This window comes from Scyliorhinus canicula, chromosome 2, assembly GCF_902713615.1.
Source record: "Scyliorhinus canicula chromosome 2, sScyCan1.1, whole genome shotgun sequence".
Classification (NCBI taxonomy): domain Eukaryota; kingdom Metazoa; phylum Chordata; class Chondrichthyes; order Carcharhiniformes; family Scyliorhinidae; genus Scyliorhinus; species Scyliorhinus canicula.
The window spans coordinates 127,297,543-127,301,068 of record NC_052147.1 but is presented as its reverse complement, the minus strand read 5'-3'; the positions used below and the strand labels follow the sequence as shown (position 1 = coordinate 127,301,068).

The 3,526-nt window shown below is 51.1% G+C and overlaps 1 pseudogene; it reads right to left on the bottom strand.

Annotated features, from left to right (window-relative positions):
* Window positions 1-461: 461 nt before the first annotated feature.
* Window positions 462-3,181, bottom strand: LOC119962404 (annotated as a pseudogene).
* Window positions 3,182-3,526: the final 345 nt, after the last annotated feature.

The window sequence follows — 3,526 nt, the reverse complement described above, 5'->3', positions numbered from 1 at the left end:
TCCCCCCCAAGGTCCGAGGAATTCCTGCCAGCTGGCATTTCTCTGAGCTTCTTCCTGCTCCTCATGTCTGGGTCTGTCACCTCTGTGTCGTCCGCCGGGTCGTTCTCCGAAGTGGGCGGGGTGTACCTTATAGGTGCCCGTCTTTTCCTTGACAACCTCCTTGGAAGCTGTTCTTCCTCCTCCTCGGGGAGAGGCGTCGCGGCGGCCTCGTCGAGTGTGTCCATCTCCGACTCTGATGACTGGATGACGTGGTCTGGAGAAATTGCTCGGGGCTGGGGTGTGGGTATCCTTTCCGTCTGGGCTATCCCAGCTTGAGGCGGTCCTGCTTCGCCTGCCTCCAGGTGTGGTTTCGCTGCCCTTATTTGGTCTAGGTGTTTCTTCAGCACCTTACCTCCTATTGAAACCTCATAGGATATGGGCCCTGTTTGGGACTCTACCGTGCCTTTGACCCACGTTGGTCCATTCCCATAATTCTTGACCCAAACCGGTGCCCTCACCTGGAAATGTCTCTGCTGCCGACTATTATCATGCCCCCTGCATTGGGCCTCCTGTTGTTTCTCCACTTTCCCCGTTAAATTTGGGAAAATGAGACTCAGCCTCGTTCGCAGCCGCCTTCCCATTAAGAGTTCAGCTGGCGGTATGCCCGTTGTGGAATGCGGTGTGATCCTGTAATGAAACAGCCAGCGGGAGAGCTTTGTGTCCATTGACGCTGCCGGTTGCCTCTTGAGTCCTGCTTTAAGTGTCTGGACCGCTCTCTCTGCCAGGCCGTTGGTTGCTGGATGGTAAGGGGCCGTTTTGATGTGACGGACTCCGTTTTCCTTCAGGAATTTTCTAAATTCCCCACTTGTGAATGCCGTTCCGTTGTCCGACACCAATACCTCCGGCAGTCCATGTGTTGCAAACGAGGCCCTGAGCTTTTCAATTGTCGATGCTGTGCTTGCCATGTTTACCCGGTGGACGTCCAACCATTTGGAGTGGGCGTCCACTATCACCAAAAACATTGAGCCCATGAAAGGGCCGGCGTGGTCAATATGCAGGCAGGTCCATGGTCTGCCTGGCCATTCCCACGGGTGCAATGGCGCCGCTGGTGGCACTCTTTGCCCCTGTTGGCACTCCTGGCACCGACGTGCCAAGGCTGCTATGTTTGTGTCCAAACCTGGCCACCAAACGTAGCTTTGAGCTAGCATCTTCATTTTAGACACCCCTGGGTGTCCGTGATGTAACTCAGTTAAGATTGCCTGACGGCCCTGAGCTGGGACGATTACCCGGGCTCCCCATAGTAGGATACCGTCTTCTACAGTTATTTGGTCCCTTCTGCTCCAGTAGGGGTGCATCTGGGGCTCCACTGATCTTTCCAGTTCCCCTGTTAGCAGTAAATGCTTCATCTTGGCTAAAACTGGGTCTTTTTGCGTCCGCAACCGAATATGTTGTGCGTCTATTGGTAGGGTGTCCAAAAAGTTTAGAGTCATTACTGTCGCCTCTACTTTTGGTATTTGCGGCGGAGTGTCCGGGAGGGGAAGTCTGCTCAAAGCATCTGCATGTGCTACTCGCGTTCCCGGTCTGTGCTCCAGAACGTATCTATATGCCGCCAGTAGCAACGTCCAGCGTTGGATTCTAGCTGATGCAATCGGGGGTATTGACTTGTCTTCTTTTAATAACCCTAATAACGGCTTATGCTCCGTCACTATGGTGAATTTCCGCCCGTACAGATACTGGTGAAATTGTTTTACTGCGAATATCACCGCCAGTCCTTCCTTCTCGATTTGGGCATACTTCCTCTCAGCCATCGCCAAGGTCCTCGAAGCATAGGCTATTGGCCGTTCTTCCCCATTCCTTCCTCTATGGGCTAAGACGGCTCCTACCCCGTAGGGGGATGCATCACAAGTGACCACCAACTCCTTCCTTGGGTCATAATGCTCTAGGACATTTTCGGATGACAGCTGTTCCTTAATGTCCCTAAATGGCGGGTGGACCATTTCCATTCTTGCCCCTTTTTTAGTAGCTGGTGGAGGGGTTCGAGGATGGACGCCCTATTTTCTATAAATTTTCCATAATAGGTTACCAACCCTAGACATGATCGTAACTCCTGGACCGTGGTGGGAGCTGGGGCTTCTTTTATTGCCCTTACTCTGTCTTCTAATGGATGTAAGCCTGACTCATCTACTTTATATCCCAGGTACGTCACTTGTGGGGCCAGAAAAACACATTTTTCCCTTTTTAGCCGTACGCCTGCCTTTGCGAAACGCCTGAACACTTCCTCCAGGTTCCTTAAGTGTTCCCTGTTTGTCCTACCCGTGATTAAGACATCGTCCAAATAAATCGCCACCTGCGGTAGTCCCTGCAGAATATTTTCCATCGTACGCTGGAATATAGCACAGGCTGATGACACTCCAAAAGGTAGCCTAGTATAACGAAAAAGGCCCTTCAGGGTGTTGATCATAGCGAACTTCTGGGAGCCCTTGTCCAGTTTTAACTGCAGGTAGGCGTGGCTCATGTCTAGTTTCGTGAACAACAGCCCACCTGCCAATTTGGCATATAGGTCGTCTATTTTCGGGATTGGGTATTTGTCCAGCAGTGCGTATTTATTTACTGTCTGTTTGAAATCTCCACAGAGATGTATCGAGCCATCTGGCTTCAAAATTGGTACCACCGGTGCTGCCCATTCCGAGAACTGTACTGGTCTGATAATGCCGTCGCGCCGTAACCGTTCTATTTCGTCATCTACTTTCTTCCTTAATGCAAAAGGTACCGGCCTGGCCTCACAAAATTTCGGAAGGGCTTCTGGGTCCACGTGCAAAGTTGCTTTGGCGCCTATAATTTCCCCCAAACCTTCCTGGAAGACCTCCGGGTATTTTTGGAGTACTCCACTCAACTGCCCGCTTCCACTCTGGAAAATTTTCATCCAATCTAATTTTAGGTCTTTCAGCCAGTTCCGTCCAATTAAGCTCGGTCCGGAGCCCTCTACTATCATCAACGGTAATCTGAGCAATTGTTTCTCATATTCCACAGGTACATGAGTCGTGCCTAGAACTTCCAGGGGTTCCCCCGTGTAGGTTTTAAGTTTTGTCGATGTTTTTGTTAGGGTTAGTGGCTGGAGTCCATCTTTGATTTTTCTAAATGCTGCCACTCCCATTACTGATACGGCCGCACCCGTGTCTATTTCCATTATTGTCGGCCGCCCGTTCACCCGTGGGGTAATCCTAATGGGTTCTGCTTTCTTCGTTGTAATATTATATAATTGTTCCCCTTCGGAGGAGGATGGGGCGTCTAGGTTGTGTACTTCCCTGCGTCCCCACCTGCTATTCCTCTTTTGCCACCTCCTTCTAGGGTTTCTGTCGTTGTTACCCCACTCTGTCTGGTGCCAGAAACGGTCCTTCTCTCTTGGGGGAGCCTCAGCCGGTACTTCCCTCTGTCTCCAGTTAGTCCTGGCAGACTTGAGGGCAGTTCTGGGGTTTTCCTTTTTCCCTCTATTCCTCAGATTTTTCCTGAGAGCGGCTATCTGGTAGCAGGACCCGTTGTGGTAGTC